The 20,311-nt window shown below is 42.9% G+C and overlaps 1 protein-coding gene across 1 annotated transcript in view; it reads left to right on the top strand.

The window, feature by feature from the left end:
* The first annotated feature begins 2,425 nt into the window (after positions 1-2,425).
* SPECC1 (sperm antigen with calponin homology and coiled-coil domains 1) overlaps positions 2,426-20,311 on the top strand; it is a 305,733-nt gene continuing 287,847 nt past the window's right edge. Inside the window, exon 1 of the mRNA XM_054536298.2 lies at positions 2,426-2,479. The gene's annotated coding sequence lies outside the window, so the exon portion shown is untranslated. The remainder of the gene's footprint in view (positions 2,480-20,311) is intronic.

A 20,311-nucleotide genomic window follows, 5' to 3' on the forward strand; every position in this document is an offset into this window, starting at 1 on the left:
CCTAACAATGTGCAAACAGACGGCATGTAACCTACTCTTCTGCTAATCACCGAGTTTCAGCCAATCACAGGCATCAACTGTTTAAACCCTGTTCAAATATGGCAAAAGCTGAGCTGTAACCCATTTGACTGTTTCTGCACCTCACTTCCATTTTCTGTATGTACTTTCTTTTTTCTGTCCATAAATCCTCTCTGACCACGTGACAGTGCTGGAATCATTCTTAACCTATTCCACTTAGGGCAGCTACCAGATTTAGGAATCAAATCATTCTATGCTCAAACTGTGTCTTAAGTTTTTCTTTTAACAGGGAACAACAACAACAAAAACGGTAGATGAGCTTCAAGTTAGGCTAAAAAGAGAGGAAAAAAAGAAAAAAGAAAGGAGAAAAAATATTTTAAAAAGAAGAAGAAAAAAGCTCCAGTATAACCAAAAACATAAACCTAACAGCTGGTTCTTTGAAAAAAAAAATACATTTTTAAAAGTTAACAAAATAAAGAAGCAAAAATACACAAAATAAGATATTTGGGAGAAGTTAAAAGATTCACAAAAGACTACTTTCCTCAACTTTATGCAAATACACTTGAAAATCTGGAAAAAAAGGATAATTTGTTTTAAGAAATACATGCTTTATCAAAATTAACTCGAGAATAATTTTTAAAATGTAAATTATAAAATTGCCACAGAAGAAACGTTTCTAGCCTTAAAATATTTACCCTCCCCAAATAAAGCATCAGGCTGGGAGGGACATTTTTAACTGGGAAATGATCAAACCTCAAAGAATAGATAATTTTAATGCTCCTTAAATTGTTCAGAGTAAAAGGAAAAAGCAAACACGCCCAATTTTTTTTCTTTTCTTTTTTTTTTTTTGTAGAGACAGGGGTCTCACTGTGTTTCCTAGACTGGTCTCGAACTTCTGGCCTCAAGCACTCCTCCTGCCTCGGTTCCAAATTTTTTATGATGTGAGCATAACATTGATTCTGAAACCAAACAACATTAGACATTCAAAAAGAAAATTATTGCCCATCTCATTTTTGCGTATCAATGCAAAGCCTGTAAATAAAATATTAGCAAACAGAATCAAGCAGTATATTTTTAAAAAAATGACAAGTTCATTGCAGGATAAACTGGGTTTTTATTAGGAATTTATTATAACTAGGACTCATTACTTCAATATGAGGAAATCAGCTGTCACCCGGTTTGCTCGTCCTTACAGACATCTCCCTCCTCTTCCTCTCTTCCTTTCCAGTGAAAATGTCTTCAAGTTTCCTCTACCAAACCAAAACTTCACCCCTCTTCTTTTATTCTTTCCTCCTCTCTTCTCAGAACAAAGGGGTTGTTGCTGACCAGCCCAGGGTTTCTTATTTGCGGCCGGATCATTCTTCCTTGTGGGGCAGTCCTGTCCTTCAGGTAGGATGTTGAGGAGCATCCTCGTGTCTACCCACTTAGGTAACAGTAGCATCTCCCGCATCGTGACAACCAAAAATGTCTCCAGACCTCCCCAAATGTCCGCGGGGTGGCGAGGAGGGGCAATACCGGCCCTGGTCGAGAACCTCTAGTCTAGGCTCGCCCCTCTACCTGGGCACCACAACTTGCCAGGCTTGGTTATTCTCTCTGGATCCTTTCCTTCCTCCTCATTTGATCTTCACGCCCTCAAGTATGACCGAAGGTCCTGTCATTCCACTCCTGCAGCTTTCATTAAGGTCTTAGGCCACTTCCATGTTAAGAAACACAGTGGCTCTTTCTAACCCCTGGCCATGAAGCACCCTGGAGGAGGAGCGGTGAGGGTAGGGAAGATGCTGAGTGGGATGTTGACCTTGCCGACTTCCAGGCGCCTCCGCTGCATCCCGGAGGAGGCGCTGGGCGGTGAAGGTGCAGCCGAGGGGCGGGCCCCGCAGGATGAGGTGTCGTGTGCGGCTAGCGCCACAGGCAAGACGGGGCCCGTTGCGGGGCGGAGGTGAGGCTGTGAGCATAGCTCTCAAACTGGAGGGCGCCTCAGAATCACTTGACGGGCTTGCGAGAATGTGGACTGCTGGGCCCCACCTTCATGGTTTCAGTGCAGGAAAAACCGAATAGCCTGGGTGGGATGGAGAATCTGCATTTTCTCAAGTTCCCAGATGAGGCTGAAGCTGCTGGTCCGGGCACCACCCTTAGAAAACCGCCAGTCTAGAATGCGGAAACGGGGTCCGCAGCTGGCTTGGGGCGCCCAAACATGGATTATCTGCGACCAGAGGATGAGCAGATAGGGAGATGAGACACTGATAGCCGGGAGAGAGGGGGCCCCCGGCCGCCGGCTGAAGGAGGACGGCGCAGGCGGCGGTCCGGGGACTACATCTCCCAGCGAGCCCCGCGCGACTCGCGCTCGCCCCCTGGCTGCATTGGCTGGAGGCGCCGGCGGAGCGCGGGTCCCTCTCCTGAGCATCAGTGAGCGCCGGGAGCCGCGGCCGCTGCGGGCTGCGGCGGCGCTGAGCCAGCGGGGCCGGTGAGTACGAGCTGCGCCGCCAGCCCGCCCGCCGGCCGGCTCTGCGCCTCAGCCGCGTGGTCTGAAGGCATGGGTGGGCGAGCGCGGGGGTCCAGCAGTCCGTCGCGGGGGCACGGGACTGCCTTTCTGGGAAGGCGTGCTGCGTCTTCGCCGCGGGGACCCCGGTCCCCTCGTCGCGTGTCCTGTCCCCAGCCCAGGAGGGACGTCCTGCCCTGTCCTGCCCGGCCCGGAGCGGTGGGACCGGTGCCGCAGGTGGCAGCGGCAGGTGGCTGCCTCCTCCCCTCCGGGCCCGAGGGTTGTCGCAGGGACCCGGGACTGAGAGCCAGGTGGCTCCCGGCAGCTGCGGCCCTGGAGGCGACCCCAGCCCTCGCCGCGGTGGGACAGGTGCGCGGGCACGCCCGGCACCGGCTCCTGGGTCTCGGGAGCCTCCCGCACCCTCCCTGTTGTGCCTTGGGGGTGCTGCGTGGTGCAGAGGACCGAGAAGCCCTTAGCCCTCGGCGTCCGCCGCGCTCCCGCCCCTTCTTGGCCGGAGTGACAGGGGAAGGGCTAGGGCTGCGCATCCCGGGTCAGCTGGGGCGCCGCGGCGCGGTGCACCTGGAAGGCCCGGGGGCAGCGCGCTGTGCCCGTGGGTTTCCCGGTGGTGCGGACCTGCGGGCGTGCGGCAGTAACGACTTCCTTCCCCAGTGCCCGTGCAAGGAAATTAGTGTTATGTGCTTGCTTTTTTTTTTTTTTTTTTTTCCTAAGGAAGTTTGACTCAGAATATCTTATTTTGCTGGAGCTCCATTTGCCAGCACGTAAGTTTATGTAATAAGCGGCATACAGTTCGGAAAAAAATCTTCCTGTGAAGGTGCTCTTCCTTGCCCTCTGCAGGAAGAATTATGCCGAGCTGGTTGACAGGCTTATCCACCAGCAACGGTAGAAGCTGCAGGCAGCAGATAAAGTGTTTTTTGAGTAGGGGCACAAGTCAGCCCTTCAGGACAATTTTTGTTTTTGGAAGATTCTGTTATCCAGTTCCAAACATCGTGTTATTTCAGTGTTGAAGATGGGGGAGGAGGGAGGAGCAAAGGCTTGTCAATCCTAATACCTCAACAGAAATTAGCTTTGCAGGATTAACTCTGCAAGCAAGCGAGTTGAATTTGGTAGCCCAAACTACAGCTGAAGCTGAGCCTCCATACTAAAGCCTGTCTCAGTTTTAATAGTTTTTCGGTTGATTCGTTTGCCTCTTCCAAGTAGGTGATCTTATTGTCTGTTAAACAACAGATGTCTCTCATGTTTGTACTTTTTTCCTTGTCTTCCATACATTATTCTCGCTGCAGTGTTGACTATTAAGGTTAAATAGGAATCTTTGTCTTGGGCTTGGTTTTAGGGAGCAGTCCCTCTGTATCTTCATCGAGTGTATTCTATCACATTAAGTACATTTCTGTTTATGCCTAATTACTAACAGTTTAAAAAGTCAAGGGTGGGTGTTGGGGTTTTTGTCCAAATGCTTTTGTGTAGCACGCATTGATATGATCATGTAGATTTTCGTCTTAAAATTGTTAACATAAGTGGTCACATTGCTAGATTTTCTTTCTCTAAAACCCTGGGCTAATTTAAAATGCACTTTTGGGTTGTTCACATCAATAAGCTAGCATCTTATTTAGGGTTTTGGTATCTGAGATTGGCATATAGTTTACCGCATTTTTATCTGTGTTCATAATAAGGATCAGGCTGTCCTCTCTGATTAAATTGGGAAACTTTCCATCATTTTCTATGCTCTGGAATAGAAGAATTATCTGTTCCCTCAAGTTTGGCAGAACTTGACTGCAGACTGCCTGGGCTGCTGCTGGTGTTTTTTTAGGAAGTTAATATCAGTATTTAATTACCTTTTCATTTTTTTCATGATCATTTATTTTTCTCAGTTTTTCTGTTTCTTCAAAGTAAATTTAATATTTTCTATTTTCCTAGAAAATCATTAACATTATTGAAATTTAATATATGCTAGCATAATGTTGTATATAATATTCTGGTGTAAGAAAACAGACTCTTACATATCTGTATGTATCTGTATGTTCTCTTTCTGATACAGTACTTTTTTTGATACCTTTTCTCTTTTTTATTGATCAGACTTGCTTAATGATTATTTTATTAATCCTTTCAAAGAACCAGCTTTTATTAACCAGGATTTATTGATTAATTCTATTGATTTTTTAATTTTTCTATGACATTAATTTCTGTTTTTTATCTTTCTACTTAATTTGAGTTTATTTTGTTCAAGTTTTAACTGTTTGAATGGAAAACTTGGCTCATTTATTTAATCAATTAGTCCTGTGAACAAGGCAAGGACTTCTAATTCTTTCATTCCACTTACCTCACATTTGGCCTTAGTTGTATTTTTACTTTAACCCTTCCAACGAGACATTATTGCTATTGTTTTTGTTATTTTCTAGGTCAACATTTATTAGCTTTATCTACCTGTTTACAATTTCTTCACTTTCCATTCTGTCTTGTATCACAGATACTTTTCTTTGGAACATTTTCCTTCTCCCTCAAGTACATTCTTTAGAAATTACTTCAGTGATGATCAATTCTCTGTTTTTGTAATATCTGAAAATCCTTTATTCTCCCTGTATTCTAGAATTTTGGTTTCACCATGTGTCTTCTATTGATTTCAGAGTTATTTTTATATTTTTTTATATTTTTAAAAAGATGTTTTGTAGCTGGAAGGTTTTTGGGATCTCTATTCTGCCACAGTGCTGAAAGAAAAACAAAGATTAAAAACAGATTAATTTGCAGTCCACTGTCAGTCACGACTGTTCCCTGAACTCTTAGTATATTGGGTATACAGTTCTATATTAATCTCAAGTTTATTGATGATAATTCAGGTTTTCTGCATCCTTAACTTATTTTTTTCTCTGTTTGACCTGTTGCTATGGAGAGTTGTATTGAAGACTCCCATTATGATTCTTGTAGGGGTTTTTGTTCTATTTCTATGTTTAATATATATTTTTATTTAAATGTTATATTTTTGAAGCTGTTTTATGTGCTTAAAGGTTCACAATTCTTGTATCTTCTTGGTGAATTGTACCTTTTGGGAATAAACGAGCCATCTTATTTAATTATTTTTGTTGTTCATTCTCTTTACATTGCTGTCCTTGCTTTTTGTTAGCATTTACATGGAATATCTTTTTCTATTCACTGATTTTCAATTTTCTGTGTCTTCTTTAATTGTTACTCTTACCATTAGCTTATAGCTGGATTTTGTTTAATTAGTTAATCTTTGTCTTTTAATAAATATTGTGGTAAAATAACATAAAATTTATTATTTATTATTTTTATTTTTACCATTTACTACTTTTAAGTTTACACTTCCCCAGTGTTAAGTGTGTGCACATTGTTATGCAACCAATCTCCAGAATTTTTTCATCTTACAAAACTGAAGCTCTGTATCCATTACCCCAGCCCCTGGCAACCACCATTCTGCTTTTTGTCTCTATGAATTTGCCTATTTTAGGTACCTTGTATGAGTATCTAATATAGTACCTCATATAGTATTTGTCTTTTTATGACTGGCTTATTTTATTTAACGTAATGCCCTCAAGGTTCATCCATGTTGTAGCATGTGTCAGAATTTTCTTCATTTTTATTGCTAATTAATATTCCATTGAATGTATACACCACATTTTGCTTATCCATATATTTGTCAATGGATATTTGTGTTGGTTCCACATCATAGCTATTATGAATAATGCTGCCATGATCATGGGTGTACAAATATCTCTTCAAGACCCTGCTTTCAGTTATTTGGGTATATACCCAGAAGTAGAATTGTTGGATCAAGTAGTACTTCTATTTTTAATTTTTTGATGACCCAGCATACTGTTTTCCACAGAGGCTGAACCATTTTATATTCTCACCAGCAATGCATGAGAATTTCAGTTTCTATACATCCTTGCTAACATCTGTTATTCTCTCTCTTTTTTTGATAGTAGCTATCCTTACGGGTGTGAAATCTTTGTCTTTTAATAGGTAGCTTTAGCCCATTTATATTTATTTTGATTACTGATATTTTGTGGATTAGTCCTGCCATCTTATTTTATGCTTTTGATTTCTTTTTTCGAGACGGAGTCTCGCTCTATCGCCCAGGCTGGAGTGCAGTGGCATGATCTCGGCTCACTGCGACCTCCGGCTTTCAGGTTCAAACGATTCTCCCATCCCAGCCTCCTGAGTAGCTGGAATTACAGGCCTGCAACCACTATGCCTGGCTAATTTTTGTATTTTTAGTAGAGACAGGGTTTAACCGTGTTGGCCAGGCTAGTCTCAAATTTCTGACCTCAAGTGATCTGCCTGCCTTAGCCTCCCAAAGTGCTGAGATTACAGGCATGAACCACTGTGCCAAGCTGGTTCATTTCATTCTCATTGCTGTGTATTTGCCATTGTATATATCTCTAATGTAGATATACATTTGACTTTGATTGGCAGTTGGTTGTTTGCATTTTTGGACTATTATGAATAGTAAGTGCATGAACACTGTAGTACATGTCTTTTGTTGAGTGAGTGTATGCATTTCTGTTGAGTGTGTATCTGGGAGTGGAATTGCTTGGTGGTAGTCTGTGCATATGCTCAGTTTTAGTAGATACTAGCAAACAGTTTTCAGTACTGGTTGCACCAACTTATTTACCCCAGAAGTATATGTGGTTGCTCCACATTCTTGCCAACTCTTGGTAATTTGTCTTTTCCCTTTTAGTTATTCTGGCGGATATTGTGGTTTCAATTTGGATTTTCCTGATGATAAATGAATTTGCACTGTTTTGGTACCCTTAGTTTTTCACACATATCTAAACATTTTTTTCTCTTGCTGTTAAAAGATAATCTGTTTATGTGAACTCTCCATGAGTAAAGCAAAAAAGAATCTTATCATGATTTTAATTCTGTCCCATATTAAATTTTTGGGTTTTCATACATTATGCATAAACAGTTATTTAGGTAAACTGTAAATTTTTCTGATTATTTACTCATCATTGGTGCTTTTATCTCGTTTGTTTTGCTTAATGAGTCCTTAAGTGATTATTTGGTTTTGTTTTCAGGGATTCTGTGAGTGGTAAACTTTCTGAACCCTTGCATGTTTAAGCAATGTTTTTTATTTCACTTTTCCATGTGAATATTCTTGACTGGGTATAGGATTCTACGTTAAAACCTTCTGAATTTTGGAGATATTGCTTTGTTATCTGCTGGTATCTAGGAAGAAGTGCATGCGTCTGACTCTCGTTTCTTTGTAGTTAATGTTTATTTTCTCTGAAGCTTTACAATTTTTTTTTTCTTTCTCCTTGGTGTTCTAAAATTTAACTATTATTTGTCTAGGAGTGGATTTTTTTTTTTGAGATGGAGTCTTGCTCTGTCACCCAGGCTGGAAGTGTGGCATGATCTCGGCTCACTACAACCTCCACCTCCTGGTTTCAAGTGATTCTCCTGCCTCAGCCTCCCAAGTAGTTGGGATTGCAGGTGTGCACCACCATACCCAGCTAATGTTTGTATTTTTAGTAGAGACAGGGTTTCACCATGTTGGCCTGACTGATCTCAAACCCCTGACTTCAGGTGATCCGCCTGCCTCGGCCTCCCAAAGTGCTGGGATTACAGGCGTGAGCCACTGCGCCTGGGCACCACACTGGCTTAAGAGTGGATCTTTTTTGTTCTTCCTGCTCAGCATTTGGTAGTCTGTTTCATTCTAAAGATTAATACACATTTCTATGGCACTGGAGAAGTTTTGAGTGTTTCCTTGCTCTTTTCTATTTTCTGCTTCTGGAATTATTCTTACTTGGGAATTAGAATATCTCGATTTATCTTTCATGTTTCTTGAAATAAGCATTTTTTTCTCTCAAATATTCTGTCTTTTTTAATTTAATTTTTTTTTTTGAGACGAGTATTGCTGTGTTGCCCAGGCCTGGAGTGCAATGGTGTGGCTCAATGTGACCTGGAACTCTTGGACTCAGGCAATTCCCCTGCCATACCACTGTGCCCAGTGGAAATGCTCTGTCTCTTTATCTTGTTGGGCTGCATTCTGGAATGTTCCTTGGGCTGATTTTGCAGGTCACCAATCTAATATTTAGATTTGTTCAGTCAACTCTTTAGCCCATCTCCTGAGTGTTTTAAAATATTGATTATCATATTTTTAACTTTCCGGGTCTCTACTCTTTTTTTTTTTTTTTTTTTTCTTTTTGAGGCAGAATCTCGCTCTGTCGCCCAGGCTGGAAGGCAATGGCGCTATCTCGGCTCACTGCAAGCTCTGCCTCCCAGGTTCACGCCATTCTGCTGCCTCAGCCTCCCGAGTAGCGAGGACTGCAGGTGCTCGCCACCACGCCAGGGTAATTTTTTGTATTTTTAGTAGAGACGGGGTTTCATTGTGTTAACCAGGATGATCTCGATCTCCTGACTTCGTGATCCGCCCGCCTCGGCCTCCCAAAGTGCTGGGGTTACAGGCGTGAGCCACCGCGCCTGGCCTTGGGTCTCTACTTATTAAAATTTAACTTTTGAAATAGGTAAGATAGGCAGGGCACGGTGGCTCACGTCTGTAATCCCAGCACTTTGGGAGGCCGAGGTGGATAGATCATGAGGTCAGGAGATTGAGACCATCCTGGCTAACATGGTGAAACTCCGTCTCCACTAAAAAAAAAAAAAAAAAAAAAAAAAAAAAAATTAGCCGGGCGTGGTGGCGATTGCCTGTAGTCCCAGCTACTCAGGAGGCTGAGGCAGGAGAATGGTGTGAACCTGGGAGGCGGAGCTTGCAGTGAGCCAAGATGGCACCACTGCACTCCAGTCTGGGTGACAGAGCGCGACTCCGTCTCAAAAAAAAAAAAAAAAAAAAGGTAAGATAATCAGTGTTCAAAACCAGACTGTATTAAAAAGGCATAAATGAAAGTGAGAGGTGACAGCGTGCTGGCAGTCCTCGCAGCCCTCGCTCGCTCTCGGCGCCTCCTCCGCCTTCAGCCCACCGCTGCACTGTGGGAGCCCCTTTCTGGGCTGGCCAAGGCTGGAGCTGGCTCCCTCAGCTTTGCAGGGAGGTGTGGAGGGAGAGGCGCAGGCGGGAACCGGGACTGCACCCGATGCTTGCGGGCCAGCGTGAGTTCCGGGTGGGCGTGGGCTTGGCGGGCCCCGCACTCGGAGTGGCCGGCCGGCCCCGCCGACCCCGGGCAGTGAGGGGCTTAGCACCTGGGCCAGCAGCTGCTGTGCCTGATTTCTTGCCGGGCCTTAGCTGCCTCCCCGCGGGGCAGGGCTCAGGACCTGCAGCCCACCATGCCTGAGCCTCCCCCACCGCCTGGGGTCCTGTGCGGCCCGAGCCTCCGGGACGAGTGCCACCCGCTGCTCCACGGCGCCCAGTCCCATCGACCACCCGAGGGCTGAGGAGTGCGGGCGCAGTGCACAGGACTGGCAGGGAGCTCCACCTGCGGCGCTGGTGTGGGATCCACTGGGTGAAGCCAGCTGGGCTCCTGAGTCTGGTGGGGACTTGGAGAACCTTTATGTCTAGCTAAGGGATTGTAAATACACCAGTCAGCACCCTGTGTCTAGCTCAGGGTTTGTGAATGCAGGAATCGACATTCCGTATCTAGCTAAGCTAGTGGGGACGTGGAGAACTTCTGTGTTTAGCTCAGGGATTGTAAACGCACCAATCAGCACCCTGTCAAGACGGACCAATCAGCTCTCTGTAAAATGGACCAATCGGCTCTCTGTAAAATGGACCAATCAGCAGGATGTGGGTGTGGCCAGGTAACACAATAAAAGCAGGCTGCCCGAGCCAGCAGTGGTAATGTTGTGGGGTCCGCTTGTGTGCTGCGGAGGGTGTGTTCTTTTGCTCTTAGGAATACGTTTTGCTACTGCTCACTCTTTGGGTCCACATTGTCTTTATGAGCTGCAATACTCACCGCGAAGGTCTGCAGCTTCACTCCTGAAGCCAGCGAGACCTCGAACTCACCAGGAGGAACGAACAACTCCAGACGCGCCGCCTTAAGAGCTGTAACACTCAACCACGAAGGTCTGCAGCTTCACTCCTGAGCCAGCGAGACCACGAACCCGCCAGAAGGAAGAAACTCCGAACACATCCAAACATCCGAAGGAACAAACTCCAGACACAGCACCTTTAAGAACTGTAACGCTCACTGCGAGGGTCCACGGCTTCATTCTCGAAGTCAGTGAGACCAAGAACCCACCAATTCCGGACACAAAAGGTGTCCCCACCATTCCTGTTCTCTTACTTCTCTCGCCTTACAAGCAGGTAACCATTGTTATTAGTTTCTTATGTACCTTCCAAAATTTCTTCATGCAAATACAAGCAAATATGAATCAGATTCTCCATTTCTCCTTTTTTGCACAAATAGTAGCATTATTCTCTATCTGGCCTTCACCCTGTGTTTTTATTTTGCGGTATATCATAAAGATCGTCACATACCAACTGCTTGCTCTAAATAATGTCCCCTTAGGTCTTCCCAAGAATATCTAGTAATTTCTTCTACGTGCTCTAGTAATTATCTTTGCTTGGGTATGTGTTCTCTTGTTGATTCAGTGTCCCTGTTTCATGATATTGAATAAAAACTTGGTGATTCTTTATGTGTTCATCTTCGAAGTTTGAGAATTTCTTTTTCCCTGTCTTACTAGGCATAGCCTGCCTCCTGTGATTGTTGAAGAGCTGTGGTGTGCTGCTGAGTGGCGTGTGTATTCCATGTGAGGGGAAGGGTCCAACAGTCCTGGCCATTCCGACTGCAGTTCCCCAGTTAATCACCTTGTCAGATTCTACTTCTGCTCTTCTATCTGCTGTTAGAAGCCTGTTCCTGGAAACCTGTTACCATTTCCCTCTGCGTAACAGCCTCCTTCCAAGCTTGTATTGGGCTGTGGTTTGCTCAGGTAATCTGGTTCTGAGTACTTTTTACTTTTCAGAAATTTCCTAGACATTTTAGTTGGCCATCGGCACTCTTGTTTTCCAGGTTTCTTTTGATTTAGTGTTTTAAAAATATTTCTACCATTCCATTGAATTTTAAGACACTTGGAAGGCAGAAGTATGTGTTTAGTTTATTATTTTGGAGACAGGGTCTTGCTCTGTCTCCCAGGTTGGAGTGCATTGGCGCAGTCATAGGTCACTATAACTTTGAACTTTTGAGCTTAAGTGGTCCTCCTGCCTCGGCCTCCCAAAGCGCTGAGATTACCGGCATGGGCCACCATGCCCGGTCCTTTCTTTTATAATTTATTTCTGTGTTGGGGGCCCCCAGGACCATGCTCAGATCTGGTGGTTCACTTGGAAGACTCAGCATGTGGTGTACTCATGGCTGTAATTTATTACAGTGAAAGGATACAAAGCACAGTCAGCAAAGGGAAAGCCAAGGGAAAGGTGCATGGGGCCAAGTCCAAAGGAAGCCAGGCACAAGCTTCCAAGCATCCCCTCCCAGTGCAGTCACACAGGATGTGCTTAGCTCCCCCAGGAAGGAGCTGTGACAACGCATGTGAAATGCTGTCTACCAGGGAAACTCACTAGAGACCCAACACCCAGGGTCTTTATTGGGGGCTGGTCATGCAGGCCCCCTCTGCCCAGCACATACCACATTCCATACTACCTGAAGAAAAGCAGTTCAGCATAAACCACACAATAATTTAGGCACAATGAGTCCCTCTTTCCAGCTTGGATGGTGGGAACCCTTCTGAAATCTAAGTTCCCAGGTGCCAGCCAAGGGTTAACCATGCTTTTTATGAGACTTTTTAAGAATAACAGTCTTGGGCCAGGTACAATGGCTCATGTCTATAATCCCAACACTGTGGGAGGCCAAGGTGGGAGGATCTCTAGAAGCCAGGAATTTGAGACCAGCCTGGCCAACACAGCAAAACCCTATTCTCTTCCCTTCTCTTCTCTTCCCTTCTCTTTTCTCTTTTCTCTTTTCCCCTCTCTTCTCTTCTCCCCTCCCCTCCCCTCCCTTACCCTCCCCTCCCCTCCCCTCCCCTCCCCTCCCTTCACAAAGCAGTCTTAGGCCTGCTATGTTAACTCTTTTCTGTAAGATTTTCCTCCTGTGTTCCTCAGAAAAAGATGGACACTGTACCTAGAAATGACTTCTCCCAGTCAAATGGTCATGAATTTTTTGCCCTTTGAAGAGAGAACACATTTGTATTAAGGTGAAACTGTGAGTAGAGAACATTTCCTGATGTTGGAGAAAGCCATAGCATGGCACATGCTCAGCAGCCTTGAGAGGGTGTCAGTGACAGAGCACAGAGGGACTACTCAACCATTCAAAATTATTTTGAAAAGGCAAAGATCCTTTTGAACTTTATCTGCAAATTCCATGAGGTGAGAGTTTAGCTCAGTATAGCTGGAAAGTTGAGATTGGTTTCTGTGCTGATAGCAGGAATGACACGAAAGAGCTGAATAAAAAATCCACACGTGGTCTTTAATTAGCCATTTACAGATGGTAGTGGCCCATCATCCAGCACAGAGATCTGTCACTTCCCTTCCAGCTTTCCCACACAGCCACCCTGATCACCCCAGTCCATGTTGGTCTCTCTTCCCCAAACTGCCATCGGCTCTGCTCACAGGGCCTTTCATCACTGGCTTCTCCATGGTTTTATTGGATAGTTTTTGTTGCCTCATTATGTATAATCTTCCACAAGATTGGGAATTCCTTGAGGAATGAACAGTAAGTCATAGTTATATACCCCGTGTCTCCCTGCAGGGCGACATGCATAGAGTTGGTGCCTATTAATGTTTTTGGAAAGAACCGCTAGAAGGAGGAAGCAGCCTCTTCATTCTAGTCACTGCTTCACATGCAGCTGATTTTTATTCTGTGTTGAGGGTGGTGATATAAAACAGCAAGCTGACATTACCTGCTTGAGTTGTCTGAGTTCTGTCTGCAGCAGATGGTGTAATTAAATGTTTTAGTTTGAAAGGCTTTTCAATTTCATTCAACCTGAGTGTGGGCTTAGATTGTCAAATCATCTTTTCTAACTCTAAAGGCTGTATCTAGTCAGCCTGTATCTAGTTTCCTCCCTTTCCCTGTTTTTTTATTTTTTTATTTTTTTGAGACGGAGTCTTACTCTATCACCAAGCTGGAGTGCAATGGTGTGATCTCGGCTCCCTGCAACCTCTGCCTCCTGGGTTCAAGTGATTCTCCTGCCTCAGCCTCCCGAGTAGCTGGACTACAGACATGTGCCACCACACCTGGGTAATTTTTGTATTTTTTGTAGAGACGGGGTTTCACTGTGTTGGCCAGGCTGGTCTTGAACTCCTAATCTTGTGATCCGCCCGCCTCGGCCTCCCAAAGTGCTGGGATTACAGGTGTGAGCCACCACGCCCGGCCCTCCCTTTCCTTGGTTTTAGACCTCAGGTGTGAGGAATTGAATTAATTATATTCTCATTCTTAGCCCTTTGTCATCTCTGGCCCATGCAAGCCCCTCTGTTGTTTTGCTTGTTCATGCATTTGTTGGTTTATTTATTCATTCCATTGTATCCCACTCATTCTGTTCTCCCTATAGACAGCTATTCTAATGAGGTTCATATAATACTTTTGTGTATATACAGTTGACGTGTGAACAATGAGGGGGTTAGGGGAACTGATTGCCTGCAGAGTTGAAAATCTGTGTATAACTTTTGACTCTCCCAAAACTTAACTACTGACAGCCTACTGTTGACTGGAAGCCTTACCCATAATATAAACAGTCAATTAACATTTATTTTGTGTGTGATGTGTATTATATACCGTATTCTTACAATAATGTAAGCTAGAGATAAGAAAATCTTACTAAGAAAATCATAAGGAAGAGAAAATATACTTTTCATTAGTTCCTTGGATTTGGATTGTCATAAAAGTCTTCATCCTTGTCATCTTCATGTTGAGTAGGCTGAGGGGGAGGAGGAAGAAGAGGGGTTGGTCTTGCTGTCTCGGGAGTAACAGAAGTGGAAGAAAATCCACATGTAAGTGGACACAGGCAGTTCATACCTGTGCTATTCAGGGGTCACGTGTATACTGTTTTGTGTGCATATATTTTTAATTGACATGAATGGCGTCATGTTCTAGCCTTTATTCTGTATCTTAGCATTGTTACTCACCACCCATCCCTGTTACTTGGTGATTCTGGTCTTAGTATCCACCACATTTTGTCCATCTTGTCTCCTGTAGATGGACACCCAGGTTGATTCCCACTCCCAGTAATGCTGAATGAACCTCTCATACATGTCTCCTTATGGATTTGTGTGAGGATTCTTTGGGATTTAGACCCAGGAGTAGGACTGCCTGGTCATGGTGTGTGCCTATACTTAATATAACCAAGTACTGCCAGATTGCTGTCAAGGGTGGCTGCACCACTACCTTCCCCAGCAGCACACAAGGATTCCCAAGGCCCTGATCTTTTTTTTTTTTTTGTATTTTTTAGTAGAGATGGGGTTTCACTGTGTTGGCCAGGATGGTCTGGATCTCTTGACCTCGTTATCCGCCCGCCTCGGCCTCCCAAAGTGGTGGGATTACAGGTGTGAGCCACTGCACCCGGCCATCCCAAGGCCCTGATCTTTGCATGTGCTTGGCATCATTCAGCTTTCTAGACTTTAGCAGTCTCCCTCTTTTTATTTATTTACTATTTATTATTATTATTATTATTATATTTTTTGAGATGGAGTTTCACTCAGTCGCCCAGGCTGGAGTGCAGTGGCATGGTCTCGGCTCACTGCAATCTCCACCTCCCGGGTTCATGCCATTCTCCTGCCTCAACCTTCCGAGTAGCTGGGACTACAGGTGCCCACCACCATGCCTGGCTAATTTTTTGTATTTTTAGTAGAGGCAGGGTTTCATCATGTTAGCCAGGATGGTCTCGATCTCCTGACCTCACGATTTGCCCGCCTTGGCCTCCCAAAGTGCTGGGATTACAGGCGTGAGCCACCATGCCCGGCAGCAGTTTCCCTCTTTTTATTTGCATCTGTCTACTACTGAATTTGAGAATACCTTTATATATGCTTGTTATCTTTTTGAGTTTCCATTGACATAAGTTGCCTGTTCATGTCTTTTCCCCATGTTTCAACTGGAATCTAATATAGACTATTTTAGACATTAGCCCCTTGTTGATGTTTTGACAGTGCACATAATTTCTCCTGATATGTTACATGTCAGCTTTTTGGTTGGTATCTGTGTTGGATAAGAATCCTTAATTGTATAACCTGAATAGTCAATCTGCCCCATGAACTTATTTAGTTTTACCTTTTGACATGTCTGTTGACAACATTTAGTAATCAAGATATTTCACATAAAAATCCAGATTCGTAGTCTCTCTTGAAAGGGTGAAAGGTATTTCAGTCCTGGCTAGAGTGACTGAGGGGTGAGTTCCTGCTGTCGCTAGGGCCTGGGCTGCCTACACACCTGTCCTCACTCATTCTCTTGACCTCCTGGCCACTAGTGTCATTTGGCTTTATGACCAGCCACTGCTGTATGTGAGGCAATACCTTAAGGATAAACAAGCATGGTGATGACGTTCCCAAGATTGCTTGGACATGGTTATGGGGTGGGTGGACTCCGCGTTGAGAACACAGTAGTAGCTGCTGCATCTCGTGACACTATTGGATGGGTGTCAGCATGGCAGCAGAATACTGACGGACTGTGTGCACCTTCTTTCAGCAGTAATGATTCATTCTTTTCAACTTTTTCTGGATCAGCTCATTCCTTTTCGCTAAAAAAAAAAAAAAAAAAACCCAAAAAATTGTGGTTTAGTGAAATTGCATATGAACAAGAGTTCTAAACCAGGGATCTGAAAACTTTTTCTGTGAAGAGCTATAGAGTAAATATTTTAGGCTTTGCAGGGCCGTGTGTTCCCTTGAAACTACTTAGCTCTGCTCCTGTAGTGTGAAAGCTGCTATAGGTTGTATGTAAATGAACGTGGTCTCTTCATTTGGTCTTGATTTGGGCTGCAGACTAGTTTCTGATCCATGTTCTAAACCATAGTCTTAGACTTAATTTTGTCTTCCTTCTCTTGTTTTTAAGGTGCAAGGTTATACATAACATTCTGCTAATGAATACATGGTAAGTACCTTCTAGGTACTAGGTGCTGAGATTATAGTGATGGACAAGACACAAATCCAGTCTATTCAGCTTAATGTCTGGGTGGGGAGACAGATGCGGGAGCAGGCAATTACTAAAGAGGATGGCAGGCCGGGACAAGGGAGAGCACACAATTGTGCAGCAGGGGTTGGGAGCAGGGCATGTCAGGTAAGACGTTCTAGAAGAAGGTGATATCTAAATGAAGGGGGAAAAGGGTGAGGCAGGACAAGGCAAAGGTCCTTTTGAACTTCATCTGCAAATTCCATGGGGTGAGAGTTTAGCTCAGTATAGCTGGAAAGTTGAGATTGGGTTCTGTGTTGATAGCAGGAATGACAAGAAAGAGACTGAATAAAAAATCCACACGTGGAATCGTGAATGCTTAAATAATCCAAGGTTGACGGTGGTAACTCCTATGCTATTCAAATGTGTCAGAAAATAAAAAAAAAAAACATGGAAAGCATCTCAGCTAATTTTACAAAGTAAAATAACCCTGATAGAGAGCAGTATATGGATACTGGGAGTTGGAAATTTTAAAAAAATGAAAAAAAAAAAAAAAAAGAGAACGGTATAAGCCCATAGATGTAAACTATAGACCAAATTTATGTGTGATATGTATACAAATATCCTAAATAGCAAAAGGAGGTCAGCAGAATATTAAAAGAGCAATACACTTTGACGAAATAGATTTTACTCTAGGAATTCCAGAATCGTCTGCTATTAGGACATATGTTAGTTTAATACAAGGGGAAAGTTTAATAAGTTTCCATTTTATTAGTTTAATAAAATGGGGTAGCTATATAATCGTCTTGAGAGATTCTGGAAAAGCACTTAGAATTTGACTTTAAATCTTGTCATTTCTTGAAATGTTTTCATGCATTGTGCCTTCAGGTTGTACAGTGTGGCTGAGTTTACCACCTTTTAATTTCTCTGGCAAATCTTTGCTCATTATTTCTATAACTTTTCATTCATCACGTCTTTCATGAATCCATTCTTGTTTACTCTATTTGGAATAAATTTTTCTCTTCTCTTCTAGTTCAGTAATTCTCCATTCTTTCATTTCAATTGGAATTTTCAGTTTCTCTCAATTGATTTCCTTTTTTGAGAGACAGATTAGGCACTGGAGATACAAAGATAAATAAGACAGTACTCAGGGTTTTTTCTCTTTACCTTCTGATTCATTTCCTACCCTTCCGTATTTCTCTGTCTCAGAGGGAGATGATTCCTACAAACTTCATTTTGCAGTATCCCTTGTCAACTGTCTCTGGCCAAGTATGGCTAGTAGGAAGCGCTAGTGGGAGATTGAAAGGTGGGAGGAAGGGAGAAGCCAGGGTTTTCCCCCCTTGTTTTCTGCTTTGCACAGTGTCTCTAGGGTGGTCCCAGCTCCAGCCAAGGACTCTGATAATAGCCCCTCCTCCTTTATCCTTCCAGCTTCATGGGTGGTAGATGGGGTCCCACTGTTGCTGATCTCTGGGTTGGCTCACCATCCCAATTGGCTTTTTAGTCCTGCCTTAAACCTTGTAATTAGTTCCCATATTAAACTCCGCTATTGAACTGCTTCTCTTGAATTCTATTTTCCTTATTAAACCTTGCCCAATGTAGATAAAAACCCTACTTCTGTGTGTTCACAGTCTCATAGGAAAAGCGAACATTAAAATGACTATAAGTTTAGCCTATTCAGTGTTCCTTCTTCCCTTCTTTTGGAAGTAGACTTCACTTTGTGCACAGCAATTGGCCATGACCCAGAATGAGCCAATCAAAATTTGGACATGGGCACACACAGAGAAAAGATGATGTGAAGATGCAGGGAGAAGATGGCCACTTGCCAGCCAAGGAGAGAGGCCTGGGACAGAGCCATGCCTCAGGGCCCTCAGAAAGAACCAACTCTGCTGACACCTTGATCTCAGACTCCTGGTCTCCAGAACTGTGAGAAAATCAATTTCTATGTTTAAGCTCCCCAGTTTGTGGTACTTTGTTCCAGCAGCTCTGGGAAAGTAGTGTACTACCTGTCCTCCCAGCCCCACCCAACCACTAATCTACTTTCTGTCTCTATAGATTTCCCTATTCTGGTCATTTCTGATGCATGGAATCATAATCCGTGGTCATTTGTGACTAGCTTCTTTCACTTAGCATAAAGTTTCCGAGATTCATCCTTGTAGCATGTAGCTGGATGTCACTCCTTGCATGGGCAGATAATATTCTAGTGTATGGATATACCACATGCTATTTACCTGTTCATCAGATGATGGGCATATGGGTTGTTACCACCTTTGCTGTTATGAATAATGTTGCTATAAATGCCCATGTACAAGTTTTTATGTGAATATATGTTTGCATTTTTCTTGGTTATATACCCAGGAGGAATATTTCTGGGTCATACGGTAACTCTGTATTTAATAATTTGAGAAGCTGCTAGACTGTTTTCCAAAGTGGCTGCATCACTTTACATTCCCAACAGCAGCGAATGAGGTTTCTGATTTTTTCACATCCTTACCAACGTTTGTTACTACCTGGCTTTTTATTCTAGCCATCCTAGTGCATATGAAGTAGTGTCTACATTGTGGTTTTGATTTATATTTCCCTGATGACTAGTGATGTTGAGCATTTTTTCATGTCTTTATTGGCCAATTGTATATCGTCTTTAGATAAGTGTATATTCAAGGCTTTTGCCCATTTTTGAATTGGGTTGTTTTGTTGTTGTTTTTCTTGAGTTGTAGGAGTTCTTTATATATTATAAATATTAAATCTTTATCAGATATATATATAATTTGCAAATATTTTATTTCTTCCATTATGTGGGTTGTCTTTTAATTTTCTTTTCTTTCCTTTTTTTTGTTGACATGTAATAATTATACATATTTATGAGGTACAGAGTGATAATTTGATACATGTATGCAGTGTGTAATGATTGAATCAGGATAATTAGGATATCCATCATCACAAACATTTATCATTCGTTTGTGCTGGGAACATCCAAAATCTCTTCTAGCTTTTTGAACATGTACAATAAATTATTGGTAACTATACTCACCCTACAGTTCTATAGAACACTAAAACTTATTCTTCTTTATATAGCTGTAAATTTTTATCCTTTAACTTTTCCCAAGCCTCCCCTTCTAATTCTGTGACCCCATTTTCTTTTTAGCACCCATGTCTGAGTGAGAACATGCACTGTTATTCTTTTTGTGCCTTACTTATTAAATATAATGTCCTCCAGCTTCATCCATGTTGCTGGGATGACAGGATTTCATTTTTTTTTAATGGCTGAGTAGTATTCTATTGAGTGTATATGCCACATTTTCTTTATCCATTCATCTGTTGATGCACATTTAGATTTATTCCCTGTCTTGGCTGTTGTGAACAGTGTTGCAATTAACATGAGAGTGCATATATTTCTTCAGTATACTGACTTCCTTTCCTTTGGATAAATACCCAGTAGTAGGGTTGCTGGATCATATGGTAGTTCTATTTTCAGTTTTTTGAAAAACCTCAGTATTATTTTCCATAATGGCCATTACCAATTTGCATCCCTACTCACAGTGTATAGGAGTTCCCTTTTCTCCAAATCTTTGCCAGCATCCATTATATTTTGTCTTTTTGATAGTAGCCATTCTAACTGGAGTGAGAGGATATCTCATAGTGCTTTTGATTTTTGTTCTCTGATGATTAGTGATGGTGAGCATTTTTTCATACTTGTTGGCTATTTTATACTTGCAAGGCTCCCAGAATAGCCAAAACAAACTTGAAAAACAAGAACAAAGTGTAGGATGACTCACACTTCCCAATTTAAAAATTTATACGGTAACAAGTA

This window comes from Pongo abelii, chromosome 19 (assembly GCF_028885655.2).
Source record: "Pongo abelii isolate AG06213 chromosome 19, NHGRI_mPonAbe1-v2.0_pri, whole genome shotgun sequence".
In the NCBI taxonomy this organism is placed as follows: domain Eukaryota; kingdom Metazoa; phylum Chordata; class Mammalia; order Primates; family Hominidae; genus Pongo; species Pongo abelii.